The sequence below is a fragment of the Orcinus orca genome, chromosome 6 (genome assembly GCF_937001465.1).
Source record: "Orcinus orca chromosome 6, mOrcOrc1.1, whole genome shotgun sequence".
Lineage (NCBI taxonomy): Eukaryota > Metazoa > Chordata > Mammalia > Artiodactyla > Delphinidae > Orcinus > Orcinus orca.
In genome coordinates this window covers 72888954-72907942 of record NC_064564.1, presented here as the reverse complement: position 1 = coordinate 72907942, position 18989 = coordinate 72888954, and the positions used below count along the sequence as shown (strand labels likewise).

General features: G+C 37.9%; 1 long non-coding RNA gene across 1 annotated transcript; it reads left to right on the top strand.

Moving 5' to 3' along the window:
• Positions 1 to 5126: 5126 nt before the first annotated feature.
• LOC125964642 (uncharacterized) lies at positions 5127 to 12739 on the top strand. Its single transcript, XR_007477841.1, has 3 exons — positions 5127 to 5212; positions 9112 to 9242; positions 12705 to 12739. It is a non-coding gene; the product is annotated as an uncharacterized LOC125964642 (long non-coding RNA).
• Positions 12740 to 18989: the final 6250 nt, after the last annotated feature.

Below are 18989 nucleotides of genomic sequence, written 5' to 3'. Positions count from 1 at the left end.
TGTAACTTAGGTGACCATATATGCATGGGTTTATTTCTGAGCTCCTATTCTGTTCCATTGAGCTACGTGTCTGTTTTTATGCCAGTGCCATACTGTTTTAATTATAATAGCTTTATAATATAGTTTGAAATCAGGGAGCATGATACCACCAGCTTTGTTCTTCTTTCACAAGATTGCTTTGGCTGTTCAGGGTCTTTTGTGGTTCCATACAAATCTTAGGATTGTTTGCTCTGTTTCTCTGAAAAATGCATGTGAAATTTTGATAGGGATTGCACTGAATCTGTAGATCACTTTGGGTAGTATGGACACTTTAACAATATAAATTCTTCCAGTTCATGAATACAGAATATCTCTCCATTTATTTGTATTATCTTCAGTTTCCTTCTTCATTTTCTTATAGTTTTCAGAGTACAAGTCTTTTAACTCCTTGATTAAATTTATTCCTAGGTATTTTATTCTTTTTGATGCACTTGTAAATGGAATTAAAAAAATTTCCCTCTCAGGTAGTTTGTTATTAGTTGTACAGAAATATGACAAATTTTTGTATATTGATTTTGTGTTGTGAAACTTTACCAAAATTGTTTATTAGTTCAAAAGTTTTTTGGTGGAGTCTTTTTAGTTTTTTGTATGTAAAATCATGTCATCTGCAAATAGTGATAGTTTTACTTCTTCCTTTCCAATTTGAATGATTTTTATTTCTTTTTCTTGTCTTATTCCTCTGGCTAGGACTTCCAATACTATGTTGAATAAAAGTGGGCATCACTGTCTTATTCCTGATCTTAGAAGAAAAGCTTTCAGATTTTCATCATTGAGTATAATGTTAGCTGTGGTCTTGTCCTATAGGGCCTATATTGTGTTGAGGCATGTTCCTTCTATATCCACTTTTTGAGAATTTTTATCATAAATGGCTGTTGAATTTTGTTAAATACTTTTTCTGCGTCTATTGAGATGACCACATGATTTTATCCTTTGTTTTGTTAATGTGATGTATCACATTGATTGATTTACAGATTTTGAAACATCTTTACATCTCTGGAATAAATCCCACTTGATCGTAGTGTATGATCAATCTTTTTAATGTATTGTTGAATTTGGTTTGCTAATATTTTGTTACAGATTTTTGAAACTATGTTCATTAGGGATATTGGCCTGTAATTTTCTTTTTTTGTGGTGTCCTTACCTGGTTTTGGTGTCAAGGTAATTTTGGAGAAGAAGTATGTTTTTTACTTCAGTGATTTAATGAAAACCTTGCCAATGGCTACAACAATATCCTTTCTGTCTTCCATTTTCTTTTTTTCCTTTCTTTTTTTTCTTCTCTTTCCTTCCCTTCCCTTTCATTTTCTTCCCTTACCTTCTTCACTCACTAGATTTTTACTTGTCCCTAATATGTGCAAACATAATTCAAGATTGTAGAGGGAGAGGTGACTCAAACACAGATTCTGTCCTCAAAAAAGTACAAGTTGACAATTTCACCATATTTAAATCTACTTGGGCTCAAACTATAATAATTTCATCTCAGATCCTTAATATACACTTTGATTATGATAGACTCCTTTGAAGAATAACATGGTTGCCTCTCCCTCTCCATCATGTTTTGCTTGACCTGGAGATTCCCTCCTCTCCTCCTGGGTGCCTCCCTAGCAGCCTCTGTCCTTTAATTTGCTATTATATTTTGGTAGGTTTAAATACATGTAGCTTACAATGGATAGGGCTGTGTGTTCAACACTCAAAGGAACTGGGCAGTCAAGATGAGGAATGTCTACGCTTCCAGCTGCTGAACTATAGCATGTACCCCAAAGACAGGCAGTATGCCAGAGGTCTGTCAATGGAGCAGTTACTACATTCATACAGATGTGGCTAATATTAAGTTATATTGGTTCATTCAGTGGTTTAATGTGTGGTAACTAAATTAAATAATTTGCATTGTGGGCATGTTTATTGATTATTTTGTTGCTGTGGAAATCCTGAAGAACAGAGCATGGTAATAACTTGGGTGAGTCTGTCTTTGAGGCATGTTGAGACCTTGACAGCACTGATGGTTGAGGAGGGGAGGAACTGGTGAGTGAGCAGGATTGGGGGGCTTGCCTTGGCTCCTGACTGTAGCATTGACCAGCAGAGAGTAGCAGAAGTACAACATATAGGGAAATACATGTAGTTGTTACCAAAAAAGTGACATCTGAGGAGTCAGGACCAAACTCCACCATCTACTGTGTATATGAACTTGCTAAGCCAAAATTCCCAAGTAATATGGGAACATTAATATTGTATTATTAATAACAACAATACTCAATTTATAGGGTGGTTGTGAGGTAAGTGAAAAGTGTCAAGTATTTAACACAATACCCTTAATAAATATTAACTTTATTAATTATCTATCTATGCCCTCAAACACAAGCTACACATAGGCTTCTTTCCAGATTAAGTGATCTAGTTCTCTATGCAGATGTTCTCAAAGTGTGTCCTCAGACTGAAATCACTGGCATCTTGCTCAAAACGCAGCCCCTCTAGCTCTTCTCATACCTACTAAGTCAGAAACGCTGGGGGTGGGGCCTAGTAACCTGTGTTTTCTCAAGCATTTCAGGTGATTCTGATGTACCCCCAAGTTTAGAACTGTTGCTTTAGTGGGACATAATAGAGTCATTTTCAGCAAGGGAGTGATGATCAAAGCTGATGAGTGAAACACTGTGGTTCCAGGGGATTGGCAAATACAGCAGAGGCTTCTAGCCATCAGCCAGAGGTATTGAGGACGAGGTCTAATCTTCCAGGAGAGAAGGCTGAGACAAAAGATAGGCAGCATGGCAGGCTTGGCTCTATCCTTCCTTTCCCTATCCCATCCATACCAACTGACTTTGGAGACAGGGTTCTTGCCCTTTGAGGGAATGGGGATGCTAATTATACCAGAATTCCATCATAAATTGGGGCAAAGTAAAAAGAGGGTAAGGGAAACTTGCAATTTTGTGGACCTGTAGGTAACCAGGGTTCACTTCCTGGAGGAGCAAAACTTATTCCTGATCAGATATGAATTAGGTTGGAACTAACGCTGAAGATAAAAAGTTTTCACTCTTCGAGCTGAATAGAGCTTGGCAAGGTAGGGACTGAGATGCTGGTTGCATTAACACAAACTCTTTGGTAAAGCATAACCAACTTCAGTTCAAAATACCTCTGATCCTCTACTCTCTTGTTCTGTCCTCCTGGCTCACATATTCACAGGTTTCTTGGAAAAATACTTAGCATTTTCTTTGAAGGGCCAGCAACAGGCTGTGGCCAGGCTATTTGTGTCTGGTGGTGGCTGCATGAAGCCCCTGGGATTGCCCACTTAGCTACAGACTGTGTCTGAATGCCCTGGGCTGGAAATTGAAAATGTGTGCTTGTGTGAGCGATCACCCTTGGCTGTAGGCGATGATTTCCACAGTGCTCCTTGTAGAAACCTCAGGGGAGGAAATCATGGAATGATATAACTGGGAGGACCTCTGAGAAATCATTTGGCCTTGCCTCCCATGGAGAGCCCAGGACAAAGAAAACAAGGAAAAGAAAAACAAAAAACCGAACCCTGATTCTCTTCCCTCTTGCTGGCACACTGTATAATGCCGGTGTTCTCTCCCCATGCTAGCAGAGGAAGTTAGGATCAGGGAACCACTTGGGTTTTTTCCCTGCCATCCATCATTTGAGCTTTCACAGTGTGATACTCAACAGCTTGGAAATATTAGCACTAATATGTAAGATATGGATTGAAATTCAGCCTCACAATTATGATTAGAAATGAAATCACATTGAACTGATGAGTGTCACATTGTCATTAAATAGAAATTAAAACCTAAAAATGTGAATGAGTTCAATAAATATTTAAGGTCCCATTAGGGTAGTTCTCAAATAACACATGGAAGTATCACCTGAAAGGCTTATGTAAAGTGTTCTCAGGATCCACCCTCAGAATTTCTAATTCATTGGATTAGGAATGAGGCCCAGAAATCTATATTTTTAACAGTGTCCCCAGGGAGTGCTAATGCTAATGCTCTACAAAGCATACACTGAGGAGCACTGTTTGGGGAAAAGGACAGATACTCTGTGAGTAGTTACTATGTTCCGTCTCTAGACTATAAGCTTCCCACCTGCAGAAGCTTTTCATTTGCCACCATATCATTCCTGTGGCTTGTGGCTTTAAATACCATTATATGCCCACAATTCTAAATCTGTATTTTCAGCCCAGACAACAGTTCCTAACTTCAGACTCATATAGCCACTCAACACCTCCATACAGATGTCTAAAAGACATCTCAAACTTAACATGTTGAAATTGAACTTTTAATCTCCCCTAACCTACTCTACTTTCAGTATTCCCATCTCAACTAATGCTGAACAAATCCTTCCAGACGTTCAAGTAAAAAAATAGTGGGTCATCTTTGACTTCTTTCTTTCTCCCATACCCCTCATCCAATCTGTTAGAAATGCTGTTACCTGTGTCTTTAACCTATATCCAGACTCTGGCCACTTTCACTCCTACCACCCTCATTCAACATACTCTGTCTAACCTCTCTTGAGTTATGGCCAATTGTCTCATATCCGTGCTTCCACTCCTGTCCCCTACTGTCTGTTTTCGACATAGTAGCCAAAGGGATCCTGCGAAAATATAAATCAGGCCATGTGACTCTTTGGTTCAACACTATTTTGAGTAAAAGCCAAAGTTCTTACAGTGGACTGCAAAACCCTGTAAGAGGTGACTTCTTGTTGCCTCTCTGGCCTCATGTCTTGTTCCTCTCCTCCTTGCTTTGCCATGTCCACACAATCACTGGCTCTTGCTGCAATATACTCATCATGTTTGCACGTAGGCCTTTATATTGGCTGTTCGTTCACTTTGCCTGGAACACTATTTCTCCATATATCCACATAGATCACTCTCTCACTCACCTTCTTCACGTCTTTGAGTCTTTGCTCAAATTTGTCTCTATTACCTTCTCAGTAAGGTCTATCTGGGCTGCCCTATTTATTGTTATAATGACTCCCACCCATCCCTAGCATTTCTGAACTCCTTCTCCCCTCCTCTGTGCTATTTGTTCTATGGCATTTATCACCATTTAATATACCAGGAAATTTACTGATTTATTATGTTTATTGTCTCTTCTCCCATTAGAATGTAAGCTTCACAAGTGTGGAGATCTTTGTCTCTTTTGTTCAATGATGCCGCTCAAGCACCCACAGCAGTGCCTGCCACATGGTAGGTGCTTTATTAATATTTGTTGAACAAATTAATGATGCATAATAAATTCTTAATATTTATTAAACGATAAAGCATTTAGAAATATTACTTCATTTAACTCACAGCAGCCCTTTAATCCCCATTTTACAGATGAGAAAACCAAGGTTGACATATATTAAGTAACATGATCAATATCAAATATCCAAATATGTCTGACTCTGAAATGCCTTCACTTTCTACTCTCCCACTACCTGTACAATGCCCCAGGCACTATACTAGCTATAGGATATGAATGAAAGAGGCATCGTTCCTTCTCTAAGGATCTCATTTGTTAGAGAAGACAGATGTACAGAAAAAAAAAATGCTACAGGGAACTTACAGTTTATTTCTATAGCAAATGTACAGACAGTTAACTACAGTGCAAAGCAGAATGTGGCATATATTATCAAAAATGTACTAAGTGTTATAGGAGAGAGAGTTAGTCTTGCATGGAGTGACAAGAGATTGAACTTGTAGGAGGAGGAAATAATAATAATTGAAAATGTGAATAGTCCTTGGTTAGCTGCTGAATGATGGATAGGATTTAATAGCTAGAGATGCTCAGGACTAGTATTTCAGCATGAAAAAAGGAAATAAGCAGAAAAGTGAAGATTAGGTGTGGGGAACATAGAATTTTCTAGAAACACAGTATATGAGGTGGCTCAAAGGCAATAGCCTAGGTAAATCTATTGGATCTTTCTTCTGAATCTGCTAAAATGCTTTTGTTGAAGGGAAAGCTGTACTCTGGGAGAGCTATTCTGGCAGGCATGTGTTCATTTATGTAACATTATTAAGTGCCTGGCTGTGTGTTTGATGAAGGGGTTAAAATGGAAAGAGAGATGGAAGATGCCTCTGCTCTTCGAAGCTTGTAACCTGGCAAAGATGGCAGCTAATTAAACAAGGAAATACAACTCAATGAAATATGTACAGTGGAAGGAGACACAGAACCCATGACAAGGGAGAACAACCTTCTCTGAGGTCAGGGAAAATATCAGAGACTTACTAGAGGACTTACATTTCAGCTGAGACTTGAGGGATGTATAGGCATTACCAGGGCAAATAAGAGGGCAGAGAGTGTTGTAGGCAAGGGAATGACATGTACAGACAACCAGAAGTGACCAATACCATTCACTGAGCCCGCCAGGACCCAGAAAACATTCAATATAGCTGGAGTATAGAATGAAAAAGGAGAGAGTGGAAAGTAGTAATGTGGAGGAGTAGGCAGAAACACATTATAGGCATGTTAAAAATTTTAACTTTATCAAAAGGCGAAAAGGGCGTCATCATGGGTTTCAAGCAGAGAAACTGTATGATCAGATTTTCATTTTAGAAGCTTTAATCTTGCTTTAGTGAGCAGAATGGGTTGGAAGGGACTAAAAATGGAAGTAAGGAGATCTATTCAGAGGCTGTGGTAATAATCCAGTCAGGCGGGGATAGATTAAAACAGATGGATGAGATTGTCAGGATTTGGGGATTGATAGGATATATGGGATGGAGAAAAGGGAGGCCTCAAAGATGACTTGCAAGTTTCTAAATTGTGCAAATGGGTCATGGTATAGTCAGTTACTGAAATATGACTGAACAGAAAGTATGCATGTGTGTGGGTGTATATATGTAGATGTAATCAGGGAGTTATTACAGTAGACCAGACAAGAGACTTAACAATGGTAATGATAGAAGTCAAGTAAATAATATTTAACCAAATTTATAAATATTTTAAGGTTATTAGTAAGAAATCATGTAGACTTATAAAGTGATGATGACACAATTTTTATAATCCATTTGTAGTTTTCTAGATCATTGTTTGATAGTCTGCGTACTGAGTTGTTGAGTCAATGCCTCATTTATTTAGTCAGTACTTACTTAGGGAGAGGATTTTAAACCATCTTATAAGACCAAAATTTATTATTAAAAATATTAAAAATATCCATCATTTTCATTTTATCATTTCATATCTCTGATATAAAGAATGAGTGCACTATTTAAACAGAGCCCTAATTTATTAGCTTAAGTACAACATGAGCTGCTCCCTAGACCTGACCAATTGGGAATTGTTCAGTTGTATAGGCTTAAAAAGTAAATAGGGGCAAGGAAAAGCTACATACGGCTCATCTACATGAAGGATGGCTGGAAGATCAACTTAGCTTGATTCTTCAGGGAGTGATTTTCTTTGAACACTTAGCTGAATTCACATATAATATTCATCCAAGTGGCTCATTGCATCTTCAGAAAAAGCCTCATCTGGGCTTGCAAATATTCTTCTTTTAAAATGGTAAACTTAAACATTACTTTTGAAAGCACCAGTATAGAAAATGAGCCTTCAGAATATTCATTCAGGGCAGTCATCAATAAGATGGCAATCCTCTCTGGGCTAAGAATGATGGGTGGCCAGTGCTCAGAGACTACCTCTGCACACTCTGATGGAGATAGGGGTAGCAGGAAAAGATACAGCTTATAGGAAAATTAGCCTCGTCAACCAAATGGACTTGGTAAGATTCTCCTCTTTCTACCATTTTGAATAAAATGATGGGCTGTGTAGTTCTCAGGAGTGTGGTCTGCCTTTATTACATACCTCCTTCTTTTCAGAAAATATATAAAGAATTCCAACCCTCCACCAGGCACTGTGCTAGGTCCTGGGGATACAATATACAAATTCTGGTTTCAAGAATCTTATAGGCTGGCAGTGGGGACATTCTCTTCATGCCATTCCTAGTAATTAAGCAACTAGCATGTTGACCTGCTTATGGTAGGTATTCAATACATGAATAAATGAAATGACAAATAATTCATAATATATAATCCACACTGCCTGACTTGACTTCCCTGATTCCCTGTAGAGACCCCTGCGCTTGAGTGGTTCATTTCTCATGCAAAAGCAAATATTTTGGATAGGAAATTTTTAATGAATACTTACGGCAGAGCCTTTAAATTGCAAAAATAGATTTTTCTCTATTGCTCTATAACACTGAACTTCTAAAACCAAAATTATTCCTTGCTAAATTATTTGCTACAAAGTAATAACACGTTTCTGACCTAACAACCAAAAACTCAAAAATCGGAGACACAGAGCTGAATGGAAGACAGTTTACTCACTTAGCAACACATGATGGAGGAGAACTATCAGCAGGTATATGGTGGCTTGAAGGGCCTTCAGTTTATCTTTTCTTCTAGTAACTCTCTTCACACTGTGTTGTCTTCTTTGGATCTCTAATGCCATTCAGTTTTCAAAATCTGCTCTCAGGAAAGCACCTTATAACTTTGTAGAAGACAAAATTTAATCTCCCAGATGGAGGGTCACGGGAGGAAGGATAGGGGATCCTTCTCAATATCCCTGTTACCAGACCACACAAGCACTGCCTTTGGTGTTCATAAGAGCGGGGTGCTCTAAATAAACATACATAATAAATTAATTTATTCATTCATTCCTTCAATAATTGAATGGTTAATAAGACAAAGTTTTTGGTGCTTATGAGACAAGATGGAGTTATGAAGTGACAGAAATTATGATTCAGAAGTAATAGGCATACAGTAAGTAAAATGGAAACAATGAAGTCAGTAGATGAGAGAGCTGAGTGGAGTAGACTTAGGAAAACATAGACACTGCTAAAAAGAGTAACTGGCCTCAAATGTCTTAAAAGGACTGAGATGAGGGCCACACTTGACCCACATGCCTTTGGAAAACCATATTGGAAAGTATTTTAAAACTTTAAATAGAATGGAGATGAGAAGTTAGGAACCAAGAAGATAAGCCCAAACTCTTTCCTTCTATCTCATGGTGCCTTTATCCCTCATAATTCCAACTCTACTTCTCCCCTTCATGACATTAAAAAAAAAAATTGGCCTATCTTCAAACTACTTAATTTGTTCACCATTTCCAGAATACAAATTGCCTGAGAATAAGATTGGCCCAGCTCATCTGTGTACAGTGGACTTGTTGTATTTATGTCAAGTGCCTTTATCCTTGTCTAATCCATCATCCATCGATGGCTTCCCAGTGCTGGGGCTGTGGGTAAGTAGGGCTGTGCCCTTTAGAAGGAATTTGTGACACCACAGGCATGAAGACTAAAAAAATCTAGAGCAAAAATGAGTTATTAGAATATAAAAAGAGCTAACTTCTTTGAGTATCTGCCATATGCTACATACTGCTTTATATACTTTAAATTTAACCTTAATAACAATCCTTTCATTATACTTACTTTTTATATGAGGAAACTGAGATACTGAGATATTCAGTAACTTATCAAGTGGCAGAGTTGAGGATTGAACTCAGGCAGCCTGATTCCTGAACCTATGTACACAACAATTACATTCTACTGAGTAGTTTAAAATTGTTTTCTCACTTACTGTTAGGTATGTGCTTCTAGGCAAGGGATACAACTCCTTTAAACTCTAGTTTTTCCATCCATCCAATGAAGGTAATACCTGCCCACATACCACATAAGATTGTTCTCAGGATTAAGTAAAAATGTATTTGAGAATTCTTTTTAAACTGTAGAGCAAGGTATTACAATTTAAAGCAACAACATTATCAGTAGTAATAGGAATAATAAAAGTACGGAGACGTTTCGTTAAGTAGTTAACTTTCTGAGAGCTCCTTAAAAAATTCATATGTTCTTTGCCCTCAAGTTCCCATTATAAAATAGCTGTCGTCATCTTTTACACTTCAGCATGACAGTCTTTTGGTGGATTTTTTTTCTTGAGGTTGATCAGATTACTGCTGTGTCATCCAAGAAATGAAAATATAATGGGAAAAGGGCAAAAGTCCTGGATCTGCATCTATTTTTCTCATTTCTCTTTCTACCCATGATTATTTATGGGATAGATAAATTTGTAACATGCTTTGAAAGCTTCAGATGAAAGGTGTTATAGGCAATTTAAAATCAGTATGTTCTGTTACATTTTTTTTTTTCTTGAGACTTTCAGCAACAAATTGCACAATGGAAAGTTCTCTTACTACATATCTCTTTAGTTATATGTCTGTTTTATTTTAGCACACTCAGATTTGCATGGCATACATCTAAATAAATGCTACAAAAAAGAAATCATGGGATTTTCCTGGTGGTGCAGTGGTTAAGAAACCGCCTGCCAATGCAGGGCACATGGGTTCGATCCTTGATCCGGGAAGATCCCACATGCCATGGAGCAACTAAGCCCATGCACCACAACTACTGAGCCTGCACTCTAGAGCTGGTGAGCTACAACTACTGAGCCCACGTGCCACAACTACTGAAGCCCATGCGTCTAGAGCCCGTGCTCCGCAACAAGAGAAGCCACCACAATGAGAAGCCCGTGCTCGTCACAACTAGAGAAAGCCCATGCACAGCAACGAAGACCTGATGCAGCCAAACATAAATAAATAAAATAAAATAAAAAAAAATTATGATTAAAACTGTTAGAACTAATAAACGAATTCAGCAAAGTTGCAGAATACAAAATCAATACACAAGAATTTATTGCATTTCTATATGCTAATAACAAACTATCTGAAAAACTAAGAAAGCAGTCCCATTTACAATTGCATTAAAAAGAATAAAATACCTAGGAATAAATTTAACCAAAGAGGTGAAAGACCTGTATATTGAAAACTACAAGACATTAATGAAAGAAATTGAAGAAGACACAAATAAATGGAAAGATATTCCATGCTCATGAATTGGAAGATTTGGGCTTCCCTGGTGGTGCAGTGGTTGAGAATCTGCCTGCTAATGCAGGAGACGCGGGTTCGAGCCCTGGTCTGGGAAGATCCCACATGCCGTGGAGCAACTAGGCCCGTGAGCCACAACTACTGAGCCTGCGCGTCTGGAGCCTGTGCTCCGCAACAAGAGAGGCTGTGATAGTGAGAGGCCCGTGCACTGCGATGAAGAGTGACCCCTGCTTGCCACAACTAGAGGAAGCCCTCGCACAGAAACGAAGACCCAACACAGCCAAAAATAAATAAATAAATTAATTAATTAAAAAAAAAAGAATTGCAAGAATTAATATTGTTAAAATGTCCATACTACCCAAATAAATCTACAGATTCAATGAAATCCTTACCAAAATTCCAACAACATTTTTTCACAGAAATAGAACAAACAATCCTAACATTTGTATGGAACCATAAAGACCCTGAATAGCCAAAACAATCTTGAGAAAGAAAAACAAAGCTGGAGGCATCATGTGCCCTGATTTCAAACTATATTACAAAACTGTTGTAATTAAAACAGCACGGTATTGGTATAAAAACAGACACATAGATCAATGGAACAGAACAGAGAGTCCAGAAGTAAGCCCACTCATTTATGGTCAATTAATTTGCCACAAAGGAGCCAAGAATATACTATGAGGAAAAGATATTCTCTTCAGTAAATAGTGTTGGGAAAATTGGACAGCCACATGTAGAAGAATGAAACTGGACTGCTGTGTTACACCATACATGAATATTAAATCAAAATGGATTAGAGGCTGAACATAAGACCTGAAACCGTAAAACTCCTAGAAGAAAACACAGGTGGTAAGCTCTTTGACATAGGTCTTGGTGATGATTTTTTGAATCTGATACCAAAAGCAAAGGCAACAAAAGCAAAAATAAACAAGTGGGACTACATTAAACTAAAAACCTTCTGCACAGCAAAGGAATGCAATGAAAATGCAGCCTACTTTATGGGAGAAAATATTTACAAATCATATATCTGATAAGGGACTAATATCCAAAATATTTAAAGAACTCATACAACTCAATACCAAAACATAAACTCTCTGATTTAAAAATGGACAGAAGATCTAATTAGACATTTTCCCAAAGAGGACATACATATGGCCAAAAAGTATATGAAAATATGCTTTATATCATTAATCATCAGGGAAATGCAGACCAAAACCACAATGAACTATCCCCTCACACCTATTAGAATAGCTGTTATCAAAGACTAGAAATAACAAATGTTGACAAGGAGGTAGAGAAAAGGAAGCCCTTGTACACTGTTGGTAGGAGTGTAAGTTCATGCAGCCACTATGGAAAACAGTATGGAGGTTCCTCAAAAAATTAAAAATTACCATATGATCCAGCAATTCCAACCCTGGGTATTTATCCAAAGAAAACAAAAACACTAACTCAAAAAGGTACATGCACCCCCAACATTCATTGCAGCATTATTTACAATAGCCAAGATATGGAAACAACGTAAGTGTCCATCAATGGTTAAATGGATAAAGAAGATGTGGCATGTATATATAATGGAATATTATTCGGCCATATAAAAGAACGATATCTGGCCATTTGTGAGAACATGAATGGACCTTGAGGGCATTATGCGGTGGTGGTGGTGTGATGAATTGGGAGATTGGGAATGACATGTATACACTAATATGTATAAAATGGAGAATTAATAAGAACCTGCTGTATAAAAAAATAAACAAAATTGAAAAATTCAAACAAAAAAATAACAATAGTAAACAACTAATATTTATGGAGTATTTCCTATGTAACCAGGCACCGTGCAAAGCACAGCGGAGCACACACTTAATCTCATCCTCTCATCTGTATTAAAGAGTAAGAAACTGCAGTTTGGAGAGCCTCAGCAACTTTCTGAGGACACACAGGGAAGTTTTTAACTATACTCTCTTCAGATATTTTTTCGTGTCCTTTCTCTCTTCTCCTTCTGGTACCCCTATAATGCAAATGTTGGTGCATTTAATGTTGTCCCAGAGGTCTCTTAGGCTGTGTTCATTTCTTTCCATTCTTTTTCTTTATTCTGTTCCATGGCAATGAATTCCACCATTCTGTCTTTCAGGTCACTTATCTGTTCTTCTGCTACTGATTCCTGCTAGTGTATTTTTCATTTTAGTTATTGTGTTGTTCATCTCTGTTTGTTCTTTAATTCTTCTAGGTCTTTGTTCAACATTTCTTGCATCTTCTCAGTCTTTACCTGCATTCTTTTTCCGAGGTCCTGGATCATCTTCCCTATTATTATTCTGAACTCTTTTTCTGGAAGATTGCCTATCTCCCCTTCATTTTATTGTTTTTCTGGGGTTTTATCTTGTTCCTTCATCTGTTACACAGTCCTCTGCTCTTTCATTTTTTGTATCTTTCTGTGAATGTGGTTTTCATTCCACAGGCTGCAGGATTTTAGTTCTTATTGCTTCTGCTTTCTGCCCTCTGGTGGATGAGGTTATCTAAGAGGCTTGTGCACATTTCCTGATGGGAGGGACTGGTGGTGGGTAGAGCTGGGTGTTGCTAAGAAGAAGGTAGAGCTCAGTAAAACTTTAATCTGCTTGCTCGCTCATGGGTGGGGCTGAGTTCCCTCCTGGTTGGCTGTTTGGCTGAGGCGACCCAGCAATGGAAGCTACAGTCTCTTTGGTGGGGCTAATGGCAGACTCCGGGAGGGCTCACGGCAAAGAGTACTTCCCAGAACTTCTGCTGCCAGTGTCCTTGTCCTCACGGTGAGACACAGCCACCCCCCACCTCCGCAGGAGACCCTCCAACACTAGCAGGTAGGTCTAGTTTTGTCTCCTGTGGGGTCACTGCTCCTTCCACCTGGGTCCCGATGCGCACACTACTTTGTGTGTGCCCTCCAAGAGTGGAGTCTCTATTTCCCTCAGTGCTGTTGAAGTCCTGCAATCAAATCCCACTAGCCTTCAAAATCTGATTCTCTGGGAATTCCTCCTTCCGTTGCCAGACCCCCAGGTTGGGAAGCCTGATGTGGGGCTCAGAACCTTCACTCCCGGGGGTGAACTTCTGTGGTATAGTTCTTCTCCATTTTGTGAGTCACCCACCCAGTGGTTATGAGATTTGATTTTATTGTGATTGCGCCCCTCCTACTGTCTCATTGTGCTTCTACTTTGTCTTTGGATGTGGGGTATCTTTTTTGGTGAGTTCCAGTGTCTTACTGTTGATGACTGTTCAGCAGCTAGTTGTGATTCGGGTGCCCTTGCAAGAGGGAGTGAGCACATGTCCTTTTACTCTCCAGTCTTGAACCAATCTCCACATTTTAAAATAATGTCTGGCACCTGTATATTGTTTCCCTTTTCGCTTACATAATCAATTTAAAATTTTCCCAATAGCCCTGTGAGAGTATGGCGGAAAATAGTTGCAACAGATATAAATATACATATTGAATCTGCTGTAAGGCAAATGCTGGCAATTTATTTAATGGAGAAAAGCCACCCAGTTCTTGATTTCTCATTTCCAGTACAACAGCAGTGATGGTGCTAGGGGTTATGAATGATAATGATGATGATATGCTTTATTTGTATAAGTTTCTACTATTTTATCTGCTGTTTGATTTTGGCCTAATCCAGGATGACATTATCAGGCATTTCAGTGCTTTGGGAAACACTTCTCACCAGCTGGATTGCTAGCCAAACTTGTAAGCTAACAACTGAATACTACATAAGGTCTATCACCCAGCCACCCCCATACTTGCTCCCCAGGGCTGATGGGGAATGGGCCATGAGTCATGGAGGCAGTTGGTGGGGAGGTGGCAGCTCTACCCACCGATGATTATTTTTTAAAATAACTGAGGGCTCTTACTGTACCTCAACCCACAATTTCCTTGCCTCCACCACAACCAAGCCAATGTGGTGGGGTAAACATCATCAGTTTTTTACTTCTTTTCATGTTTTAAATTTGTTTTAGCTGGATTTTTTTCAGCATTCTGATATCAAAATAGAGGAGAAGGGAGAATGTGCAGGATAATTTGCCCAAGTTCCTTATCTCTCTAGCAAATACCAAGACTCCTGAATTGTACTATTTTCTGTGCCTCATAATTTTTTTTGAATTTTATTTATTTATTTATACAGCAGGTTCTTATTAGTCATCCATCTTATACACATCAGTGTACACATGTCAATCCCAATCTCCCAATTCATCACACCACCAACCCCACCACCACCCCCCACTGCTTTCCCCACTTGGTGTCCATACGTTTGTTCTCTACATCTGGGTCTCTATTTCTGCCCTGCAAACTCGCTCATCTGTACCATTTATCTAGGCTCCACATATATGTGTTAATGTGCAATATTTGTTTTTCTCTTTCTAACATACTTCACTCTGTCTGACAGTCTGTACATTCATGCACGTCTCTACAAATGACCCAATTTCGTTCCTTTTTATGGCTGAGTAATATTCCATTGCATATATGTACCACATCTTCTTTATCCATTCGTCTGTCAATGGGCATTTAGGCTGCTTCCATGACCTGGCTATTGTAAATAGTGCTGCGATGAACATTGGGGTGCATGTGTCTTTTTGAATTATGGTTTTCTCTAGGTATATGCCCAGTAGTGGGATTGCTGGGTCATATGGTAATTCTGTTTTTAGTTTTATAAGGAGCCTCCATACTGTTCTCCATAGTGACTGTATCAATTTACATTGTCACCAACAGTGCAAGAGGGTTCCCTTTCCCCACACCCTCTCCAGCATTTGTGTTTGTAGATTTTCTGATGATGCCCATTCTAACTGGTATGAGGTGATACCTCATTGTAGTTTTGATTTCCATTTCTCTAATAGTTAGTGATGTTGAGCAGCTTTTTGTGTGCTTCTTGGCCATCTGTATGTCCTCTTTGGAGAAATGTCTATTTAGGTCTTCTGCCCATTTTTTGATTGGGTTGTTTTTTTAATATTGAGCTGCATGAGCTGTTTGTATATTTTGGAGATTAATCCTTTGTCCGATGATTCATTTGCAAATATTTTTTCCCATTCTGAGGGTTGTCTTTTTGTCTTGTTTGTAGTTTCCTTTGCTTTCAAAAAGCTTTTAAGCTTCGTTAGGTCCCATTTGTTTATTTTTGTTTTTATTTCCATTACTCTAGGAGATGGATCAAAGATCTTGCTGTGATTTATGTCAAAGACTGTTCTTCCTATGTTTTCCTCTAAGAGTTTTATGGTGTCCAGTCTTACATTTAGGTCTCTAATCCACTTTGAGTTTATTTTTGTTTATGGTGTTAGGGAGTGTTCTAATTTCATTCTTTTACATGTAGCTGTCCAGTTTTCCCAGCACCACTTATTGAAGAGACTGTCTTTTCTCCACTGTATATCCCTGTCTCCTTTGTCATAGATTAGTCGACCATAGGTGCGTGGGTTTATTTCTGGGTTTTCTATCCTGTTCCATTCATCTGTATTTCTGTTTTTGTGCCAGTACCATATTGTCTTGATTACTGTAGCTTTGTAGTATAGTCTGAAGTCAGGGAGTCTGATTCCTCCAGCTCCATTTTTTCCCCTTAAGACTGCTTTGGCTATTCGGAGTCTTTTGTGTCTACATAGAAATTTTAAGATTTTTTTGTTTTAGTTCTGTAAAAAATGCTATTGGTAATTTGATAGGGATTGCATTGAATCTGTAGATTGCTTCAGGTAGTATAGTCATTTTCACAATATTGATTCTTCCAATCCAAGAACATGGTATATCTCTCCATCTGTTGGTATCATCTTTAATTTCTTTCAACAGTGTCTTATAGTTTTCTGCATACAGGTGTTTTGTCTCCCTAGATAGGTTTATTCCTAGGTATTTTATTCTTTTTGTTTCAGTGGTAAATGGGAGCATTTCCTTAATTTCTCTTTCAGATTTTTCATCATTAGTGTATAAGAATGCAAGAGATTTCTGTGCATTAATTTTGTATTCTACAACTTCACCAAATTCATTGATTAGCTCTAGTAGTTTTCTGTTGGCATCTTTAGGATTCTCTATGTATAGTATCATGTCATCTGCAGTGACAGTTTTACTTCCTTTTTTCCAATTTGTATTCCTTTTATTTCTTTTTATTCTCTGATTGCCATGGCTAGAACTTCTGAAACTATGTTGAATAATAGTGGTGAGAGTGGAACTCCTTGTCTTGTTCTTGATCTTAGAGGAAATGCTTTCAGTTTTTCAGCATTGAGAATGATGTTTGCTGTGGGTTTGTCATATATGGCCTTTATTATGTTGAGGTAGGTTTGCTCTGTGCCCACTTTCTGGAGAGTTTTTATCATAAATTGGTGTTGAATTTTGTCAGTAGCTTTTTCCTCATCTGTTGAGATGATCATATGGTTTTTATTCTTCAATTTGTTAATATGGTGTATCAAATTAATTGATTTGCATATATTGAAGAATCCTTGCATCCCTCGGATAAATCCCACTTGATCATGGTGTATGATCCTTTTAATGTGTTGTTGGATTCTGTTTGCTAGTATTTTGTTGAGGATTTTTGCATCTATGTTCGTCAGTGATATTGGTCTGTCATTTTCTTTTGTTGTAGTATCTTTGTCTGGCTTTGGTATCAGGGTGATGTTGGCCTCATCGAATGAGGTTGGGAGCGTTCATTCCTCTGCAATTTTTTTGGAAGAGTTTGAGAAGGATGGGTGTTAGCTCTTCTCTCAATGTTTGATAGAATTCACCTGTGAAGCCATGTGGTCCTTGACTTTTGTTTGTTGGGAGATGTTTAAACACAGTTTCAATTTTATTACTTGTGATTGGTCTGTTCATATTTTCTATTTCTTCCTGGTTCAGTCTTGGAAGGTTATAGCTTTCTAAGAATTTGTCCATTTTTTCCAGGTTGTCCATTTTACTGGCATAGAGTTGCTTGTAGTAGTCTCTTAGGGTGCTTTGTATTTCTGCGGTGTCCGTTGTAACTTCTCCTTTTTTATTTCTCATTTTATTGATTTGAGTCCTCTCCCTCTTTTTCTTGATGAGTCTGGCTAAAGGTTTATCAATTTTGTTTATCTTTTGAAAGAACTAGATTTTAGTTTTATTGATCTTTGCTATTGCCTTCTTTGTTTCTATTTCATTTATTTCTGCTCTGATCTTTATGATTTCTTTCCTTCTGTTAACTTTGGGTTTTGTTTGTTCTTTCTCTGCTTTCTTTAGGTGTAAGGTTAGATTGTTTGAGATTTTTCTTGTTTCTTGTAGGCTTGGTTGGCTTGTATTGCTATAAACTTCCCTCTTATGCTGCATCCCATAGGTTTTGGATCGTCATGTTTTTGTTGTAATTTGTCTCTAGCTATTTTTTGATTTCCTCTTTGATTTCTTCAGTGATCTCTTGGTTATTTAGTAATGTATAGTTTAGCTTCCATGTGTTTGTGCTTTTTACGTTTCTTTTCCCTGTAATTGATTTCTAATCTCATAGTGTTGTGGTCAGAAAAGGTGCTTGATATGATTTCAATTTTCTTAAATTTACCGAGGCTTGATTTGTGACCCACAATGTGATATATCCTGGAGAATGTTCTGTGTGCACTTGAAAGTTTTACCTGCTGTTTTTGGATGGAATGTGCTATAAATATCAATTAAATCTATCTGGTCTATTGTGTCATTTAAAGCTTGTGTTTCCTTAATTAATTTTCTGTTTGGATGATCTGTCTATTGGTGTAAGTGAGATGTTAAAGTCCCTGTCCCTAAAAGCTTGGCACATAGTAAGTGCTTAATAAATGTTAACCATTTTAATATGATTGTTATTAATGTTTTAGTTTCTCGTATCCTACTTGGACTTTTAGGGACACTTTTGAATACTACATGAATAAATTGTTGACACTTGAAACTAAAATTACTGCCATGATCTTAATCAGTGTGTTTACTTTACTTCATAAAGTAATTTGGAAAGAATGTGGTCATGACAGATACATAGATTTCTATACATGCATAGAAAAGCTGGCTTTTCAACCATCTTGCAAAGTTGTTCACACAGGTGAACAGTTTGTAGCATCCATCTGTATTAGTGGGTATGATGGAAGTAATGAACAGGAGTGCTTCATGTGTTTGCCTTGACTCCACGTTAGGTCTGGTTGAAAAATACTGGTAGAAAGTAAGAAGTG